Source organism: Jaculus jaculus, chromosome 2 (assembly GCF_020740685.1).
Source record: "Jaculus jaculus isolate mJacJac1 chromosome 2, mJacJac1.mat.Y.cur, whole genome shotgun sequence".
Lineage (NCBI taxonomy): Eukaryota > Metazoa > Chordata > Mammalia > Rodentia > Dipodidae > Jaculus > Jaculus jaculus.
This window is the reverse complement of record NC_059103.1, coordinates 163,039,222-163,061,370: the sequence shown is the minus strand read 5'-3', so window position 1 is coordinate 163,061,370 and position 22,149 is coordinate 163,039,222. Positions and strand designations below refer to the sequence as shown.

The following is a 22,149-nucleotide window of genomic DNA, read 5'->3' as shown; positions in this document are numbered from 1 at the left end:
ATTTCCCTAACCCCTGAAACTCTACTGTTTATTACAAAGGACATAATTACTCTAGTATAAGGAAGGATGATTGAAGCCATTTGAAAAACTGAGAAAATGATATATTTATGTTACAACTTATGTAGTAATTTTAGTTAGACCTCTTTTTCATTTTTCAAATATTTGAACATGGAAAAGAATTTATAGGTGATAACATATTTGTCATATTAATATTGATTTTTATTATAATATCTTCAGACAGAGGACTCATAATGGATTTAAACAAGAAATGGGACCTACATGAAAATTAAAATATGTTTACACTTAATTATGCATGCCAAGTCATAGGTAAGTACAATTATTATCCAATGCCTTTTGTTCTATCCTATAGGAAAAAAAAACTCTGTTTCCCTAGTAGACACACTTTAAATACATTCATTCTGACAAAAGTGCCAATGAAGATGACCCAAAGAACGGAATGCCAAAGATATAAGGTTTGATAACATTTTGTTAAGGAAAAACCAAGAATTATCTGTGAAGAAAGGCAAAACTGGTGTTTCCTGTTTTGGGTTGTGTGAAGTCATCTCATGGGTCTTTGAAGAACCAAATGTTGCCAATTTCTTCACATACTGGAGACTCCTCCCATGAATATATGGGATCACACCATAAATGCTATGGATTTTGTTTGGATTATCATGGGAGAAAGTGAAAGAAAGAAAGTTATGATGAACATTCAAAGACCAAAAAAAAAAAAAAAAAAAAAAAGATTGGTCATCTGAAGGCTGAGCTCTAGCATATACAGCACCATGCTGAGAAAATACTAATGAAAAAGACTATCAAAAAGCATGAAAAGAGAAACACCAAGCAGAAGAATGATGAAAAGACTCCACAGGGAGCAGTCAGTCCCTGCCTATCTTCTGGACAGAGAAGGACAGTCCAGAGCAAAAGTACTTTCCATCATATCATGATTAAGCAAAAATGAAAACAGAAAGTGGGCAAATGGGAAGTCCTTCTGCTCAGGGAGAAAAAGAAGTATTAAAAATTATTCAAATAGGAAAAAGAAAAAATGAAGGCAAGGAAGGGGATGGTTACTAAAGTCTGCTTTGTTGGTGGTGACTTTACAAGAAAGCCTTAATATGAAAGGTTCATTAGGCCAATGGGCTTAGGCTTCACTAATTCCCATGTAACACATCGTAAGCTGAAAGCCACCTTTTGCCTGCCAATACTTGATGTGAAAAAGAATCCCTCATCTCCATTTATACAACTTTCGGTCTAATTACCAAAGGTACAGTTATTGAAGTGAATATGAGTGAGTTGGGCCTGGTGACACAAGGAGGCAAGGTATTTGGGGGAAATATGGACAAGTTGACAGCAATCCTTAAAATGACTGGTGCATGAATGCAGTGTTGCTGGTTGGACAGCATCTCACACACCTAATCTCTGGGATGTCATTAGTCTCTCAAAAATACTATTATCTGAATTTTACTGTCACATTGTCTTAATTTTTGTTTCCTAAATGTTAAAAAGTTTGTTACGGGGGCTGGGGAAATGGCTTAGCAGTTAAGGTGTTTGCCTGGGAAGCCCAAGGACCCTGGTTTCATTCTGCAGGCCCTATGTAAGGCAGATGCACAAGGTGGTACATGAGTTTGGAGTTTGTTTGCAGTGACTGGAGGTCCTGGAGCATCCATTCTCTCTTTCTGTCTGCCCCTTTCTCTCTGTCTGTCTCTCGGAAATAAAGAAATATTTTTAAAAATACAATACAATAAAAAAGGTTGTTACATTATTTTCAAGGCAGAAGAGTAACACTAATCAGATATATTGCTAAATCTCTATATTTCACCAGATGACAATGCTTCCCCACTTCACAGGTCACCAGACTGATAAAGAAAAAGTTTCTCACAGGAATATGCTTTTACTTTAACTGTATGATTTGCCAAGACTCACATAAAATTTAAAGAGAGGTACTCCTTTGACCTGCAGTGAGGACCACACATATACTTTAATGAACTGAAAACAGCTGTGTACTCTTTGACACAGGCAACATTTTTGAAAGATTACATCTTCCTAGTCAGTTTGGGTTTTGATATTATCTTCTTAACATATTTACACATAAATAAATACCTCAAACTGTGTAAATCATTTTGAAGAATTGAGACATTCTCTCTTTGAGTTCAATGCACTCATTTTTTTTCTATTTATTTATTGTATTTTACTGGTTATACAATTTAAATAAAATTTCTAATGACATTATTAACCATTATATTTGAAGGATAACTTAACACTTATCAAGAAATTCTGACAATTAAGACATTGTGGGCTGTAGAGGTAGCTCAGCAGTTAAGGTCCTTGCTACAAAGCCTAAGGACTCAAGTTCTATTCCCCAGTACCCAAGTAAAGCCAGATGCACAGAGTAGTCCATGTGTCTAGAGTTCATTTGTAGCAGCTAGAAGCCCTGGTGTGCCCATTCTCTCTGTCTCTCTGCCTTGTGAAGAGGCCCATGCCTTCAGAGATAGGAAGATCACTGTGAATCTGTGGCAACCCTGAGTCTACATAGTGAATTCAAGGTCAGCCTGGGATAGGGCAATACCCTTTCTCAATAAATAAATAAAGAAAGCTAATTAAGTTTCCTTCTATATGGAGGTTAGCAATCTTTCTTATTTAAGTGGGATTTATTTTTGAGAAAATAGTAGAATGATATGGAGTCTTGAAAAGGTTTCTATATTTATAGTTTTTTTGTTTTTTTTTAATTCTCAGCAATTGTCAGAATGTGTTGCCTTCTCATTTAAAAAAAAATATACTCTATTATTTTGATAGCATAAACTGGCATGAGTAGGCACTAAATTTAAATTAGCAAGTATAATGGAATGAATATATTACATCATGATTTTATTTATTATTATTATTTTTGTAGTGCACTTGAGTGACAACTGAAGACATCTAGTGGCTATGACTGAAATGGGATCGTTATAAAATATGCATACATGACACCACATACAAAACATTCTTCGTGACTCTAACCCTAAAGTGTAAGTACTAAATGGGTAGTCATTTAAAGTAAGTGCTAAATGGGTAGTCAAACAGAGAAATACAGGAGTTATTTTTAAAAGCTTTCATGCTTAACCTTTCTGTATCCACTAAGAAGAATGACAAAAGACTGAAGATATAAATTCCATACATTTATTTTTCTTACATATCAATTTTCTTAGAAATAAATCTAAAAGTATATAAAATTAATCTAGGCATGGGTATTTGCTAACAGACTTTCACCACGATGGAAAGTGAATGAAAAGGTTAAGTAGAAGACATGCATCATTGCTGTAATTTGTAAACTGATGTGATAACCTCATGTTTAATATTTTATGGAGTGGAAGGTGAATGCTACAGGGAGAAATGTCACTTAGAGATAAGGGAAATCGTATGCTGAGAATGTGTATAAACGTGACTGAGAATGAACTTGAGTGTTTCTTATTAATTGATAGATCAGGGTAACATGATGATGAAATAATGAAGGTATCCTAGCAACCATATTTTCATAACAACTGTGGCCTGCAATGCTGTGATGACTGCCAGGCACATTTTATTAATTTAGGCAGCCGAGCAAAGATAATTTCAATTAATAAAACCTCTCTGCACATAAAATATAATGTAGATGTCATCTGCTCTAGTCAGAATACTTATAAAACTTTACACAAACAGTCTACCTAGATGAATAAACCATTTTAAGTTGAGAATATTTCAATCTGAATAGTAAGAGGATATTATAGCATTCACTTTGATATACAATCAGGAAAAAAAAAAAAAAACCTACCAAAACTTGTCATTTATTATAAGCTGTGCTTTTAAAGCAAAATACCAACAAATCAAAATAGGTGTTTATTCTTACTTACTGTTTTACTTACTGTTTTAAAAAGCTTTTCTTAGTCTAATAATACCAAAACTAAACTTTGTCTTCATTTTATTTTGCAAACTGATTTATTTCTCTGCTTTTTCACGTTTCATTTTATTATTTATTATTTATTTATTTGAGAAAAAGAGCGACAGGAAGAGACACAGACAGAGAGAGAGTGATTATGGGCGCACCAGGGGCTCCTGCTGCTGCAAGTGAACTCCATATGCATGCTCCACCTTATGCATGTGGCTTTAGATGAGTCCTGGAGAATCAAACCTTGGCCTTTGTAAACAAGCACTATTAACTGCTGAGACATCTCACCAGCCCTTCATGTTTTACTTTAAAATAGCTAATTGACAAATAGAAATAATATAGCAATAAGTAGGACATAATGATTTTATTTGGTATGCTTTGTCTTTATGGGTGATGATGGTCAAATAAAATGCTCATCAGTATTCACTGTTGCCATTTCAAGGTTGTTGGAGGTCACGGAGAACTCTTAATATATATGTATTTCCTTTAATATGTTTCTGCTGGCACAATGCAAGTATTGTGTTTCTTTTAGGTATTTTTTTTTCCTTCTTTTTTTAAAAAATATTTTTTATTTATTTATTTGAGAGCGACAGACACAGAGAAAGACAGATAGAGGGAGAGAGAGAGAATGGGTGCGCCAGGGCTTCCAGCCTCTGCAAACGAACTCCAGACGCGTGCACCCCCTTGTGCATCTGGCTAACGTGGGACCTGGGGAACCGAGCCTCAAACCGGGGTCCTTAGGCTTCACAGGTGAGCGCTTAACTGCTAAGCCATCTCTCCAGCCCTAGGTAATTTTTTTTTTTTTATCACTCTAGTATGAAGCCAATTTTGAATGCATCAATTGACTGAATAAGGGAGAGAACTAATGGACTAAAATTTACTTGGTCTTCTTGAGATATGTTCTACCATAACTTTTGCAGAAGTACCGTGTTTCAATATTGCAGTCTTATTAGAATTTTGACCAATGTGTACATCTATGCACTACTCTATCTACAGCAGCAAATTCCCATCACCTCCGAGGTTCCCTTTGGTCCTTTCTGATGAGCTCCACCATTACTTATTTTTCTATCTAAAATTCATGTACATGAAATTATCTAGTTTAAACCACTAACAGACAAAACTCAGACATTCTGAACTTAACATGATATCTCTGAAACCCATGCCTGCAATTTTATGTATCAGTATTTGGTGCATTTTATTTCTGAAGGGCATATCATTGGAGAAAGTTTGTAAAATGTTGCCAAATGCTTTCCAGAAATATCTGAATGCTGTGGTTGGTGGCTTCTCATTTGCATGGATACTTTGGATCGAACATCTTTCAGATTTGGCCATTTGAAGAATGCATGTAATTGTCTTTTTTGTGTGATTTTTAGTTTGAAGTTCCCTAGTGATTAAAACACATTTTTTTCTGAACTTATTGTTATTTGGTGAAGTATCTTCTAGGTCTGTTAGTGATTTTTTTTCTCTGAGGAATTTATATTCTATTTCTTTACTGTTTTACACTAATCCTGTATGAAGTTATAGATAGTAGCATCAAGAGGTCCAGGGAAATGGATCAGCAGTTAAAGGCAGATATAAAGCCAATGGACCAGGTTCAATTCCCCAGTTCCCATGTAAATCCAGATGCACAAAATGGATCATGCATCTGGAGTTGATGTAAAGTGGAAAGAGGCCCTGGTGCACCCACACTTGCTCTCTTTTTGTTTGCCTATTCCTCTCTCTCAAGTAAATAAAAATATTTTTAAAAGAAAGCAAGCAAGCTGAGCACTGTATCCCTCTCTCTATTTTTTCTCTCATCCTCTCTCCTTCAGAAGCATGTTGTATTTTCTTTGTGATCCTTAATTTTCAGTAGAAAATTTATGAATTCTTATGATAATCTTGCTATTTCTTGACTCTTTGACAAACTCTGATTCTTTCTTCAGAAATGTTGTGCCCACTTTTAACTGTGTAAAACAAACTATGTGCATTTTTACATGTATAACCCTAAGAAAATAACCAAAGGTGAAATTGATAGCTATTAAAAAACAGGTTATTCTTTTTCCTCTTCATCCATGTGTGTAATATAAATAAATTTATAAAAATAATTTTAAAAAATACCACATAGCAAAATTATAGCACTTAAAATTCTGTCATTAATAATTTAGACAATATTAATTAAACTGTGACTGTTCAAGAATTTGCATTCCAGAATTCTCAGACTTCTGGAACAATTTTCTATCTAAAAGAACCAAAACAAAATCTTGCTAATAAAGAACTAACCAGATGCAATTGAACAAATTCAGTCAAAAAAGACAAAGCTGTGATTTTTCAGTTCAAGTGGTGGTGTGATCTTGCTTCCCAAGTGTGTTTACAATATGGTTCACACAGCAAATGATGCATAGATAAACACTGAGGGACTTGGCACCTTACCAAACATCAGGCACTGTTGTATTGTGGCAATCACTCTATCTCTTGGAGATATGAAGTAGTCATGGTGTTGATTTACAGGCGATAAGAAAAGTCATGACACTTTTCTAAGGTCACCAAAGCAACTGATGATAGAACTAAGCTTTAAACCCTCATATCTCTGACTTCAGAGATTTGCTTTTAACCACTGGATTAATTGTTGACAAAACAATAATTCATTTATTTGCCATGTGATAGAAGAGGGAGTGCCTTGGCTTAATCAACATAGAAATCTATCTGTGTCTCAGTGGTCGTGTCTCATGAACAGGAAGGAGGAGGAGGGCATGGTTAGAGAATAAACCAAGTGTAGTGGTTCACAGCTATAATTCATGAGGCAGGAGACTAAGACAGGGCAACCATTAGGTCGAGGCCTTTGAAAATGCCCAATAAATGTAGTCTAGCAATTTTTTTCCCCTTTGCCTTCCCAATTCTTACAAGTAGCATAAGGAGGGTTCAGAAACCTATGTAATGTGAACTACAGAGGTAGCTTGCCAGAGGACACTTGATTAGTGAACAAATGATTTTAGAGCTATGATATGTTAGTCACTCTAATAAGCCCAGGACACAATTCTCTTAATATTCAAAGGAAAGAAACCTGGAAAATTGCGATAATCATAAAGGCAGAAGTAGAAATTTAAGTAGAGGAAGAATTCTGTAATTATGTGAATGGATCAATGTAATAATGAATGATTTGCCCCATGTAATATCAGTTATCAAGTATCATGTCTATTCTTATACATATGCTGAATTACATAAAGTCATGTACATAAAACACTGTTGGCCCAAGTGAACTGTAATGCTTAATTCTTTTTTGTTTTACATAGAATTTAATCAAGTGAATCAAGAATGGTCCTCCTTTAATATAGTGTTCAGCAAAAATAAAGAAAGTGATGGAGAGATGGTTCAGTGGTTTAAGTGCTTGCTTGCAAAACCTAAAGGGGTCAATTCCTGAGCACCAATGTAAAGCCAGATGCAGAGAGTGGTGCATACATCTAGAGTTCATTTGCAGTGGCAAGAGGCCATAGCACACCCCCCTTTCTCTCTTTCTCTCTCTCTTTCTTTCTCCTCTCTCTTTGCTTAAAAATAAATTTATTTTTTAATTAAAAACACAGGGAATCTTCAGGGATAGTAATTATAGGCAAATAAGTAATAGTAACAAATGTCTATTTCTTGAGGTATTCACTCTATTCATAGAACTGTATTAACTGCTTTCTATATACCACACATACTTGTGAAATTTTGACTAACCCTCTAGGTATAATTGGTGCCCTAAAAGTTTTCAGATGAAGCATTTAGATGAAGAAGATGTACAGTCTGCTTTGGAGATATTTGCTACAATGTAGTTGGAATTTCATGGGTTAACCAACCCCTAGCCATCTGGAATATTCAGCTGTTCAGCATAATTCATTTCCAGGGAGTTTTGTATCATCAAGAAGTTACTATTGTATGTGCTTTCACATCATGCAAATAGAAATGTATTTGTAACATTTAACAGTTTCCATAAATGAAAGAAGAAAGTTCCGTGTGTGATTTGTCCTGACTCAGGTTTCTCTCCTTCCTGGACACGGTATGCTCCCCTTGGGGAAGCTGGTGAATAGGCTGCATTGGCAGTGGGTGACAGACCCCAGGCAGCAGCAACACAGAGGAGGAATCCTGTTCTTTCCCAGCCGTTTGGCTTTTCAAGATCCTTGGGAAAGAAGAGATACAAAATGTCTCTTGACTCTTTCATCAGTCATCAAACTTGTAGCTCTCAGAACACATTGGATTTGAAAATCTTTTCATGAAGCACCTTGAAACAGCTTGCTATGGAAATGAAGAAAAAGGAAGGCAGATGCCTAAAAAAGAAAAAGAAATCTTTTAGTTAACATATCACAGGATGGGCGCTGTGCCCAAACTTGAGAATTCAGAACTCATTGACATGAAAAGGAGTTTTTTTTTTTTCTTTTCTTTTTTTCCATAAAGCTGTTGCATTAGACGTGAGATTTGAATAAAATTTTCTCTCTTGCTCTGGCTCTCTCTCTCCCTTGCTTTTTAACCTTTGTTTCATGAATGCTTTCCATGTGCAATCTGGATGTCTCTTATCATGTTAAATGGTTATAACTCTCTGGATGGTTCCAGAAAGGTTGTAGCTAATGGGCTCCTGAGAAAACACACACAATAGTAACTTTCTTATCAGGCATAAAGTGGTGGAAGACAGAGTTAGGGCTGTCTTTCATCAAGGTAATATTTATAGCTAAGCAAATCAGCATCTCAGCTCTGAAAATCCTAAATTTGTTGCCAGAGAGTATCTGGAGATTGTTTTGTGTATTTTGACTAAATACAGATTCCTTCAACTTTTCTAACAAAAGTAAGATTCTGTCTTACTTCTTATTCTTTTTTTTTTTTTTTTCCCTCTAGCTGGATCTTTATGACAAATGTAATGTCTAATGAATGTTTCCTGTCACAGAGGGTAAAGTGTCTAATCAAAACCATAGTTACTAAAATTAACTTTTATATAACTTATACTTGCAAATATTATATTTGTAAAAATAAGAATTTGAATTTATCCAAAATGCAACTTTTTGGGTGAAAACATTAAAAATAAAATTAAAAAATGTATTTTAGGGGCCGGAGAGATAGCTTAGAGATTAAGCACTTGTCTGTGAAGCCTAAGGACCCAGGTTCAAGGCTTGATTCCCCAGGACCCACATAAGACAGATTCACAAGGTGGAGCAGGCATCTGGAGTTCATTTGCAGTGGCTGGAGTCCCTGGCTTGCCCATTCTCTCTCTCTCTCTCTTTGTCTCTTTCTCTGTTTGTCACTCTCAAATAAATAAATAACAATAAACAAAAAGAAATGTATTTTATAGTTAATAAATTAATTCTGAAATCACACACCTCTGTCTTCACATTAGAATGAATCTCTTTTGTGTATGTAAACTAACACTGAGAATTTCCTTAGTTCCAGACACTGTTGTAGATTCTGAGAATAAAAATAGAATGCCTAATCTAGAGACTACAGTGAAATTAAAGAAAATGAAAGTGAAATAGCACAGACTGTAAACTGTATATTAAGTTACAGACTGTCCTTAAAGTGCACCAAGTGGTCTCCAAGTAAGAGTGCAGAGAAGATTCCTAAAGGAGGTTTATAAATACCAAGAAGGACACTGATAAAACTAAACTCTAGTATTGCAAAATTAGACTTTGCTACAAATCCCCAGATCTAAATACCAACCTCAGGTCTATATACTTTAGATCTCCACTTGGATCTGTTTCCAGGTTAGGAAGCTAATAATTCTTAACATTGTCCACCTGATTGAATAAGATTTCCTAAAAATATTTGAATTTTTAAAATACTATCATAGCAACAGTGCAAAAAAAAATGAGTGTTGTAATGAAAGAAGGGATATTAGGTGATTCATTTCTGAGAAGACAAATAGAAAGACTAGCCTGTCTGAGAAATGGCAAGCCAAGAAATAGAAAGGAGACCATGGCACCAGAGCCTGGGGAACTGGCTCAGTGGTTAAAAGAACTTTCTCTACAAGTATAATGAATTCAGATGCCAGAATCCAAGGAAAGCCAGGCAATGGACGGTGAAGTCAGGAGTGTCCCAAAGCTCACAGGCCAGCTAGTCTGAAGTAGCTGCATAAAAGGAGACAGGTGGTTTGATTCAGGTGTCCCCCATTAACTCAGGTATTCTGAATACTAGGTTTCCAGCTGATAGAGATTTGGGAATTAATGCCTCCTGGAGGGAGTGTATTGTTGGGGGCAGGCTTATGGGTGTTATAGCCAGTGTCCCCATGCCAGTGTTTGGCACACTGTCCTGTTGCTATTGTCCACCTTATGTTGGCCAGGGGGTGATGTCCACCCTCTGCTCATGCCATCCTTTTCCCCTGTCATCATGGACCATGGAGCTTCCCCTCGATCCTATATACCAAAACAAAACTTTTTTTTTTTTTTTTTTTTTTTTCTGCAAGCTGCCCTTGATTGGGTGATTTATACCAGCAATGCAAACCTGACTGCAACAGTAAATTGGTAATGAGGAGTGGGATTGCTGTTAGGCACCTGACTGTGTGGCTTTGGCATTTTGGAGCTGACTTTCAAGAGGAATGTGGAAGGACTTGAATCTTTGGCCTAAGAGATGCCTTTTAAGCACAGCTTTATGGACTATTCTGGTCAGAGTTGAAAGACCTGAATACAATAAGAACCATGGACTGTGAGGTTTGGCTTATGAGGGTGAGAAACAGCTTTTCTTGGACTGGGCTAGCAGTTTGTGTGAAAAGCTTGCTGTTATGCCTGTGTCTTGAGAAGTTGTGCAGGGTTGCTTTGTGTTGAAATTACCTGGGGTGAGCAGAGAGATATGTACAGAAAAAAAATGAAATCTTTGGGCCTAAACTGCTGCCTGTTTAGGCAAACCTTCAAAATTTGAGAGATATTACAGTCTTTGAGATTGGGCCAGCTGACCTGCACTGATGCAACAGGAATAATGTAGACTCTTTTGAAGGGGCCTGAGTGTTCAAGGAGTGTCCTGTTCTTTAAAGTCTGCTTTACTCCCTCCCACCCAGATTAACAAATTGGCACTCTACCTGCTATTAAGGAGTATAAGAAATGCAGGAAAGAACACTTGCCGAAATAGCTCAGTTGGGAGAGCGTTAGACTGAAGAAATGCAGGAAAGAGAGGGTCATTGAGTTTGCAACATGGTTTTGCATTTTGGAAATGGCCATGGGCAGTGTGAAGCGGGTTTGCTGGATGCCTGCATGGAGACCCCATGGGACCATGAGGATGAACCATGGATTGCAGTGGAGACCCAGTGGAGATGCCAGGACCACAAAATGGCTGCTAAGGAAAGCTGCCATTCCTATGAAGTGTTCCAGGGCTGTGAGTAGCCCAGCTGGAGGGGTGGAATTGGAATGCCAGAGACTTGTTGCTGGTTAGAATTGTGGGATTTGGAGATTTGTTACTGGCTAGAGTTGTTAGACATAGAGTTACAGTTTGATGTTTGCCCTGGTTGTTTAAAATCTTGCACTGGCTGAATGTTTCTTTGCTATGCCCAATGCCATCTTCTGCAGTGTGAATGTTTATTCTATGCCATTATGGTTTTTTTTTGAGATTATTTTTCATATTATGACTCAACTAAATATCTTTGACTATGGAGATGTATGAGCATCATTGGAATTGATAAAAACTATAGAGACCTTTAAAGTTAGTTGAATGCATTGCATTTTATGTCATGTATGGCTATCAGTTTAGGGGGCCAGGGGAAGAATATGGTGGTTTGATTCAGGTGTCCATCATAAACTTAAGTGTCTTGAATGCTAGGTTCTCAGCTGATGGAGATTTGGGAATTAATGCCTCCTGGAGGGAGTGTATTGTTGGGGTCAAGCTTATGGGTGTTATAGGCAGTTTCCCCTTGCCAGTGTTTGACACATTCTCCTGTTGCTATTGTCCACCTTATGTTGGCCAGGGGGTGATGTCCACCCTCTCTGCTCATGCCATCATTTTCCCTTGCCATTGTGGAGCTTCCCCTTGAGCCTATAAGCCAAAATAAAACTCTTTTTCCCACAAGCTACTATTGGTTGGGTGATTTCTACCAGCAATGCAAACCTGACTGCAACAGAGGCCTTCTCTCAAACAAGGTGGAAAGCAAGGACTAATACTCTGAGTTGTTCTTCTGATCTACTCACACATATACTATGATGGACGTATACCCATACATACAAATCTATGAGACAGAGAGGGACAGAGAGAGAGAGAAATAAAATATCTCTTTGTGGATATATAATTAAGGGACTCCAATAATTGAAGGAGGGGTTTTAGAGGATGAATTCGGGAAAGAAATGAATGTTGTTTCAAGGTTGCTGATTTAGGCATAGTATGGCAATTCCAGTCACAGAAATAATGATTATGGGAAAAGGGGAAATTGTGGATGTAGAGAATGAGATAATTTTTCATGACTATAGATCAGGAGATTATTAGCATTTGTTGTGTTTCAGATGTAGATAGGTTTACAAATGTTGGTTTGGACTCCAGGTTGTAATCTGGGATTACAAATACAGGCTTTTTTGCCTTTTCTGATTTACATGGAGATATATTTTGCTTAAATGGAAGTGCTATTAGTTATACCATATTTAGATCCCTGGCCAAGTAGCTGAGATTTTAAGAAGCAATGATCATGGGGAGATGAGTCACTGAGAACTACCTCTATATGGACTTTTACATTATTTTTCTTGAAATCAATTACATACATACACAGATTTTAAAGCACATTATTAGGGGAAAATTACTTTTAATGTGATCAGATGGCTAGAAAAAAAAACTGATGTTCTATCTGAGATTAGTATAAACTGAGGCATATACTTTTGTAAGAATTGAGCACTGAGCTGTATGGTATCTCAATACATAATATCTCTAGTACTGGGTTTTAAGAATTTAACTGTAGTTAGCAATAAGAGGGAATGCTAAATAAAGTGTAGTGGGTAGCTGTCACCTTGGATTTCAGATTTGACTCCTTGTTTCTACATGATCTTTTTCTACGTACTTGTATGTCTTAAATTATGTTATCTCTAAGATGGTGATAATGATATCTAACTCATCATGTTGTATAAGAGCTCAATTATAAAACAGCCTACAGTCAGAATCTAAGCACCCATATGTCTTTTATTAATATGAAACTTCATATATAAGGGATAATAGAAACATGTCAAAGTAAAGATTAAAATAGTAACATGTAAAATCAATTGAAGCATGTTAAGTAATGAAAAGCCAACCTCCTAAAATCAATAATGATGACTTATTATGTTGGTTTATTATTATATGAGAAAATTTAAGACTCTAAGAAGAATTCGAACATCAGTTAATGGCCTGGGGAGATGGCTCTGGGCCTAGCGACCTGGGTTCAATTTACAAGTACACCCCTAACCCCGATGCACAAAGTAGTATGAGTGTCTGGAGTTTGTTTGCAGTAGGAAGAGGCCCTGGCATTCCCATACACTGTCTCTCTATCACTCTCTCTTCTTCTTAACACTTAACAAAAGTAAATCAGTTAAAATATAAGAAGTATACTATTCAAGGGAATTTTTAATGCATTAATTATTCTATTTAAAAAGTTATCTGAGATTGAAAACCAAAATATGACAATTATAAGAAAATTTTAAAAAAATGTTAAGAAATACCAGAGCGAAAAAGGTAGAATGGGATTTTTATGTAAGGTTTTAAATTGGATGCTAAAGGTAACAGGATAAAAAAATGTAAAGATTGTTTTGAAGTACCAAAAATAATGTTCTAAGAACTGTACACATTTAATAATACATACCACTCCTCATACTGGCTCTGAAAATTTGCCACATTGTATTTTGTGACATCCCAAAGAATATTCTAGTACAAAGCTAGAAAAGAAAGTTCAATACAGGATGACACAAGATTCTCCCTATAATGGTAGGACTCAATGGATCTCCCATGATATTCTAAAGCTCTAGACCTGCCCTTCTTGCAACAACAGGGAACCCAATTGCAGTGACCATCTTGGCACCAATGAGGCCAAATGGATCTGAGATCAAATACAAGGATATGAGCCAAGTAAAGTCACTTAAATCAATTCAGCATTATTTTCCTCATACAGAAGAAAGGATAGTGACCTAGACTATATGGACAGAATTCATAGAAAGGCAGATATTAACAAAAATAACATAAGCAGAAATAATTAACAGATCTATAACAACAAAATGGATTAAGATAGTAATCAAAAATGTCCGACAAATAAAATGTCAGGACTACATATCTACATTGGTGAAATTCTACCAAACATGGAAGGAAACATTAGTTCTTCATGAACTGTTTTTTAAAATATAAAGTAACAGAACTCTGTCCTGCTCGTCTTATGAGGCTACTATAATCTGACATCAGAATTAAAGTACTCACAGAAAAGAAAGCTATAGGCTATCATTTCTTATATTTCTAGAAAAAAAATCAACAAAACACTAGTATTGTCTCCAATAAGGTGTATAGAATCTATGTACCATGGCCAAATATGATTTCTCCCAGAAGTTAATCAAGAGAAAGAGAAAGAAGGCAGCCAGATTGTAAAGGAAAAAAGAAATTAAGAGTATGTACAAACATACACATAAATCCTAAAATTTTTAGTATAAATGAGTCCCATAAGGTTGAAAGGTGCAAAACTAGACTTAAAATTGATAAATTCTATATTGTAATAAAGAACAAGTTAAAATTGAAATTTGGATAAAATACCTAAGAACCAATAAGTGTGGCAAAACGAAGTAGGACAAGATTTTATGCTTCCAAGAAGGTGAGAAATTACACAGGCTTGAGACTTTAAAAAAAAAAAAAAATTGTAGTCAGTGAATACATTCAAGTTGGTACCATTGTTAGCCTCCTCCCTGTCCTACCCCCTCCACAGGAACCTTCCTTGATGGGGTTTGTGGTTCATGAATTGTGCGGTTAGCCTTTAGTTTCAGGTAGGGGGAAATGTCTCTGTGTGTCATGACCCAACATGTGTCTGTGCCATTCTTTCCACTCCCTCTTTGGCAAAATTCCCTGAACCATGTTTGGTTCATAGTAGGTCTGTTTCCATGTTGAGATCTTGGGTACCTCTGTGTCTCTGAATATCTGGTTTGGTAGGGGTTGATTGTTCTCTGTGTCTATGTCCTTCAATGTTGTGCTGGTTCCCAGTTTGCCAGGAAAACAGCATTATTGCATGTTTCCCCAATTATTCTTAATTTCGTCTGGGGCCTTTTTGAGGTATGATGGGGTCATTCTCTCCTTAGGATCTGCACCTATCTGAAAAAGAGAAGCAGATTTTCCAATGGAGAGTAAAGTTAACACCAAGCAGATGTGTTAAACATTGTTTTTTAGAGACAGTTTAGTGGAGAGCGGGTTCATTTTTGGATATGGTTCTGACTTTGGGGATAAAGACCAATATCTTCCCAAGCAACGCATTGTCTAACTTAGCAGCAAACAACATGATGAGATGCTCACACAAGTGCAATAGTGGCGCATGGCCATGGTGGGACACCAACTGCTCTCAATTTGGCTAACTGATCTGCTCAGTGGAACAGAACCCATAGCTAGAGCTGGGAAACAAGGTGTGAGATATTTGCTGTTGCAGTCCGGTTCGCAGTTCTGGTAGAAATCACCCAACCAAGAGTAGCTTCTGGGAAAAAGAGGTTTATTTTGGCTTACAGGCTTGAGGGGAAGCTTCACGATGGCAGGGGGAAACGATGGCATGAGCAGAGGGGGGACATCACCCCCTGGCCAACATAAGATGGAACACAGCAACAGGAGGGTGTGCCAAACACTGGGATGGGGAAACTGGCTATAAAGCCCATAAGCCCACCCCCAACAATACACTCCCTCCAGGAGGCATTAATTCCCAAATATCCATCAGCTGGGAACCTAGCATTCAGAACACTTAAGTTTATGGGGGACACCTGAATCAAACCACCACATTCCGCCCCTGGCCCCCATAAACTGATATCCAAACATGATGTAAAATACAATGCATTCAGTCTGACTTTAAAAGTCCCCATAGTTTTTATCAATCTCAATGATGTTCATACATCCCCATAGTTCAAGATCTTTTAACTGAGCCATAATACCAAAATATAACCTCAAAAAACCCAGAATGGCACAGAATAAATATTCACACAATAGATGCAATAGATGGCATTGGGCATAGCAAAGAAACATTCAACCAATACAAGATTTAAAACAACCAGGGCAAACATCAAACTCTGTAGCTTCAAGTCCAACAACTCAAACCAGTGACAAATCTTCAAGTCCGATAATTCTAACCAGCAACAAGTCTCTGGCATTCCAATTCCACCCCTCCAGCTAGGCTACTCACAGTCCTGGGAAACTTCATCGGGGCCGGCAGCTCCTTGGCAGCCATCTCATGGTCCCGGCATCTCCACTGGGTCTCCACTGCAAGCCACGGTTTGTCCTCATGGCCCCATGGGGTCTCTATGCAGGCAACCAGCAAACCCGCTTCACACTGCCCATGGCCATTTCCAAAACACAAGACCGTGTTGCAAACTCAATGACCCTCTTTCAAGCATTTCTTATACTCCACGATACCAGGTAGGGTGCCAATTTGTTAATCCAGGGGGGAATAAAGCAGACTTTGAAGAACAGGACACTCCTTGAGCACTCAGACCCCTTCAAAAGAGTTGACATTCTTCTTGTTGCCCTAGCGCAGGTCAGCTAGCCCAGTCTCAAAGGTTGTAATCTCTCAGTTGCAGCTGAACGGGCATCAGTTCACCCAAAGATTTTCCTTTCTGTGCCATATTCCTCAGCTCACACCAGTTCATTTCTACGCAAAGCAACCCTGCACAACTTCTCAGGACATGGGCACAAGAGCAAGCTTCTCACACAAACTGCTAGCCCAGTCCAGGCAAAGCTCTTTCTCGCCCTCGTAAGCCAAACCTCCCAGTCCATAGTTCTTACTGCCTTCAGGTCTTTCAGCTCTGACCAGGATAGACCATCAAGCTGTACTTACAGCACTGCAAGGCATCTCTTAGGCCAAGGTTTCAACTCCTTCCACATTCCTCTTGAAAATCAGCTCCAAAAGGCCGAAGCCACATAGTCAGGTGTCTAGCAGCAACCCCACTCCTGGTACCACTTTACTGTTGCAGTCCGGTTCGCAGTTCTGGTAGAAATCACCCAACCAAGAGTAGCTTCTGGGAAAAAGAGGTTTATTTTGGCTTACAGGCTTGAGGGGAAGCTTCACGATGGCAGGGGGAAACGATGGCATGAGCAGAGGGGGGACATCACCCCCTGGCCAACATAAGATGGAACACAGCAACAGGAGGGTGTGCCAAACACTGGGATGGGGAAACTGGCTATAAAGCCCATAAGCCCACCCCCAACAATACACTCCCTCCAGGAGGCATTAATTCCCAAGTATCCATCAGCTGGGAACCTAGCATTCAGAACACCTAAGTTTATGGGGGACACCTGAATCAAACCACCACATTTGCTAAACATATATCTTTTAAGAAACTGTTATCCAGAATATATGAAGAAATCTTACAAATAGGTAATACACATACTGTGATGATTTTAATCAGATGTTCCCCATAAACTCATGTGCTCCGAATGCTTGGTCCCTAGCTGGTGGCAATTTGGGGGAGGTGGAGCCTTGCAGGAAGAGGAGTATTTCTGTGGGTGGGCTTAGAGGTGGTGTAGCCAGCTTTCCCCTGCCAGGGTTCCACTCACTCTCCTGCTGCTATTTCCACCTGCTGTAGAGAGGAGGTGACATCTAGCCTCAGCCTCACATCATGTCATTCTTTATTCTGCCACCATTAGTCTTCCCTTGATAGTGTCAACCAAAATAAACACTTCCTCCTCTCATCTGCTTTTGTTCCAGCAATGAGAAAAATACAACGTACTGGGGAGAGCTAAAGAAACAACCCAACAAAAGTGTTCATGACATATATATAGATTTTTTCTCTAAAGAATATACAAATGGTTTGCAAGTACAAAAGACATTCATCATAATTTATTGTTAGGAAAATATAAGATAAACCATAACAACATGCCATATCTTACTGCTAGGTCTGTATTATACTAAGAATAAGTGTTGCATGAATTTTCCTGGGGTTAGATGAACACATATCTCTTAATTCCATATAGGGCATCCACAATAAACAAAAAGGAAAAAAAAAAAAACAATTTAACTTAAGTGTAGAATAGTTACACAGTGAATCAATGAGTTTATTGGAGTTTTTTGCAGGAATACAGATGGGCCAGGCTGGGAAAATAGTTCAGTGGTTAAAAGTGCTTGCTTGCAAAGTGTGCTAGCCCAGGTTCAATTCCCAAGTCACACACATAAAATAGCTACAAAAAATGGTCCAAATGTCTCCTGTTTGTAGTGGCAAGAGGCCCTGATGTGCCCATACACACATGCACATAAAAATAAAGAGAAGTCTTGTATTCTCACTCCAAAATAGACTTGAGAGGAAGTGAGTGTTAGACACATGGTTTCATTTAAAAAAAGAATACAGAAGAAGGTATATTTACAAGATCATGAGTGACTCAAAACCTAAAAGTCCACTCCAGCATGGATAACTACTCATGAAAACTGCTTCTCTGGAGCGCCCTGGCCAATTGTGCAAGTAACACCACTAAGGAGAATTGCTTCTTCTGCAGTAATTTTTTTCCTGCTTAAGATACAAAACCTTAGGGAGGAGCATCATGGCTCTTGTAACTTCAATGTGCTTCCTGAGTCTTAGGAGCTTACCCTATTCCCCTGAGCTGTGTGTGGGGGTGTTCAATTAAGAAGAAATGGCTAAAAGGTGGTCCTGGTGGCACATTCCTTTAAACTCTGGACTTGGGAGGCAGAGGTAGGAGGATCACTGAGAGTTCGAGGCCACTCTGAGACTACATAGTAAATTCCAGGTCAGCCTGAGTTAGACTGAGACCCTACCTCAGAAAAACAAAACAAAACAAAACAAAACAGAAAAAAAAGTAGAAATGGCTGTACAAGGGGCAGAAAATAAGGAGCATGGATAAAAAGAAATCATAACCTTCTTATCCTACTGGTAGGAATGTAGAAAGGCATAGCTGCATCAAAAACCAGGATTTTCTGAATATCTGGTTTATCACTGAGGCGGACCTAAAACGAACCCAACATGGCTCAGGGAAATTTAAAGAAGAGGGGGCAGAAAGAATGTTAGAGCCACATGCTGGGTCATGATACACAGAGATATTTCCTCCTACCCATAACTGATGGCTAACCCCACAATGCATGACACATATACCCCAACAAGAAGGGTCCCTGTGGAGGGTTAGGACAGGAAGGAGGCTAATAATGGTACCAACGTTACTGTATTCACTGAAAACAAAACTAATTAAAAAAATAAAAATAAAACAGGATTTTCCATCAAAAAGTAAATGAAATCACTCACCAAATGACTCAGTAATTCCACTCCTATGTATATACTCTAAAGAACTGGATATCTATAGAAGCAAAAAGCAACACAAATCATCTGTGACTATATGAGTAGTTATACAAAATGTGACAAAATATTTAATCAACTTCAAAAGAGAATGAAGACAGGTACATACAAACTCATGGGAAAATCTTGAAAACATTCCAAGTGCAAGAAAACAGACACTATAATGCCCCCTATTATATAATTAAATCCATATGAACATGACCAGAATAAACAAATTCATAGAAATTTTATGATACTGGAAGGAGAGTATATTGTGGAAGAGGTAATTGTGAGTGACTGTCAACAGAGACAGGAGTTTGTTTTAAGTGCAAAAAAATAAAATAATGTTTAGAATTAGATAATGGTTATTGTTACATCCTATAAATATATGTAAATCTACTGATTTGTAGTCTTTAAAATAATGAATTTCATGACATGTGTGGTAGTTTGATTCTGGAGTCCCCCATAAAACTTAGGTGTTCTGAATGCTAAGTTCTCAGCTGATAGATTTGGGGATTAATGCCTTCTGGAGGCAGTGTATTGTTCGGGGCGGGTTGTGAGTATTATAGCCAGTTTCCCCTTTTCAGTGTTTGGCATAGTATCCTGTTGCTGTTAGCCACCTGATGTTGGTAAGGAAGTGGTGTTCACCTTTTGCACATGCTGTCATTTTACCCTTCTATCATGGAGCTTCTCCTAGAGTCTATAAGCCAAAATAACCCTTTTTTTTCCACAAGCTGTTCTTGGTCAGGTGTTTTCTGTCAGCAATGCAAACATGACGGCAACAGTTAAAGTTGGTGCCGAGAGTGAGGTTGTTGCTGTGGGAAACCTGACTCTGTGGCTTCAGCCTTTTGGAACTGCTTTGAAGGAAGATGTGGATTAATTTGAAATTGTGGCTTAAGAGATGCCTTGTAGTGCTGTAAGTACAGTTCGATGGACTATTTTGGTCAGAGTTGAAAGACCTGAATGTGGAAAGAAGTATGGACTATGAGGTTCGGCTTTTGAGGGTGAGAAAGTGCTTTGCCTGGACTGGGCTATAAGCAGTTTGTGTGAGAGGCTTGCTGTGATGCCCATGTCCTGAGAATTTGTTCAGGGTTGCATTGCATAGAAATAGACTGGTGTGAACAGAGGTATATGACCCAGAGTCTATCTGGAAGGGCAGAATTGGAACTCCAGAGGCTTGTTGCTCATTAGAATTCTTGGACTTGGAGATTTGTCACTGACTAGAGATGTTGGACTTGGAGCTACAGAGTTTGATGTTTGCCCTGTTAAAAACTTATGTTGGTTGAATATTTCTTTGCTATGCCCAATGCCATTTTTTGTAGTGTTTACTACAATGTTTACTCTCTGCCGTTATGGGTGTTTTGGGGAGGTTTTGGTATTATGGCTCAGTTACAAACAGTTATGGACATGTTTCAACATCATTGGTATTGATAAAAATTATGGTAACTTACAAAGTTGGATGAGTGCATTGTATTTTATAATATGAATAGTTATGAGATTATGGGGGCCAGGGGTGGATTATGGTGGTTTGATTCAGGTGTCCCCCATCTACTTATATGTTCTGAATGCTGATGGTGACTAAGGAGTTAATGCCTCCTGGAGGCAGTGTATTGTTGGGGGTAGGCTTAGGGTTATTATAGCCAGTTTCCCATTGCCAGTGTTTGGCAAACTTTCCTGTGGCTGTTGGCCACCTGATGTTGGCAAGGAGGTGATACTCTCTCTCTCTGTTCATGCTGTCATTTTCTCCCTACCATCATGGAGCTTCCCCTCAAATTTGTAAGCCAAAATAAGTATTGTTTTTCCCACAAGCTGCTATTGGTCAGGTGTGTTCTGGCAGCAATGTGAACCTGACTGCAACAACATAAGTTTAATTACAGTAAACAAAAAGTAGTTCATCAAATATTTTAAGAAGTATGTGTTTGGGGCCTGGAGAGATGGCTTAGCAGTTAAGGTGCTTGCCTACAATGCCAAAGGATCCAGGTTCAATCCCCTAGGACCCATGTAACCCAGATGCACAAGGTAGCACATATATCTAGAGTTCATTTGCAGTGGCTGGAAGCTCTGATGCACCCATTTTTTTTCTCTCTCTCTCTTTGTCCTTCTCTTTCAAATAAATAAATAAAAATAAAAAATAAAATAATAAAAATGAAAAATATTTATTTGGTCCCATATGTGAGCTTAATTAATAGACAAGCCACATTTGCATGTTTTGCAAAATTTGCAAAAAATCATACTTTAGCTGCACTCTGTTAAAACTGTTGTCCTTTATCACTCAGCCACCTAACCTTTCCAACTCCTTCTAATGTTGAGTGTCATTGGTGCAGATACCTAAGTTTTGGAGGTGTGATTAAGAAGTACCTTGAAATGTCTAGCAATACCTTTACAAGATGCTCATAATAGGAGAATAAAATGATGACATCAAAATAAAAAAGAGACTAACAGTGAGAGCTAGAGGATATGATGGAAAGTAGAGTTGTGAAGGGGAATGTGGGGGAGGGGCGGGGATTATCACGGTTTTCTGTCTGAAAGTATAGAAGTTGTCAATAAAAAATATTTAAAAAAAAAGTTGAATAGGGGCTAGAGATATTGGTCAGTGGTTAAAGGCATGCTTACAAAGTCTGCCAAACTAGATTCAATCCCCACATAGAAAGCCAGACACATAGTTGCACATGAATCTAGAGCTTGTCTGCAGTGGCAAGAGGCCCTGGTTTATGCCTACTCATTCTCTCTTTCTCTTCTTAGCTATAGGTTACAATTGGTGTGAGGCCAGAGATGAATTGATATCACACTAACTTCTAGGTATAATAATTTTATATGCCCTGGTATATGAACAGTTTCCAAGAACTCTTGCTGTGAGCTGTGTGGCCCATCCTG

General features: G+C 38.0%; 1 pseudogene; it reads left to right on the top strand.

The window, feature by feature from the left end:
* Positions 1 to 586: 586 nt before the first annotated feature.
* On the top strand, positions 587 to 1,481 carry LOC101608586 (annotated as a pseudogene).
* The last annotated feature ends 20,668 nt before the right edge of the window (positions 1,482 to 22,149 follow it).